Source organism: Nestor notabilis, unplaced genomic scaffold (assembly GCF_000696875.1).
Source record: "Nestor notabilis isolate BGI_N333 unplaced genomic scaffold, ASM69687v1 scaffold1970, whole genome shotgun sequence".
Taxonomy (NCBI): Eukaryota; Metazoa; Chordata; class Aves; order Psittaciformes; family Psittacidae; genus Nestor; species Nestor notabilis.
In genome coordinates, this window is record NW_009911402.1 from 33731 (window position 1) to 33934 (window position 204).

Here is a 204-nt window from a genome sequence, read left to right on the forward strand (position 1 = left end):
TTAATATGAGGGGTCCCCTACAACCTCAGGGGGATCCTCTATATCTCAGTAGCCAGTTATCAAGAGGGCTCCCCTATACATGAGGAGCTGGTTAATGAGAAGGGTCCCCCATATCTGGGCAGCCAGGCAGGAAAATAGCCCCCCATAACCTTAAGGTGGGTCCCCTACACATGAGAAGCCAATAAACGGGGCGGGGCCCCCATC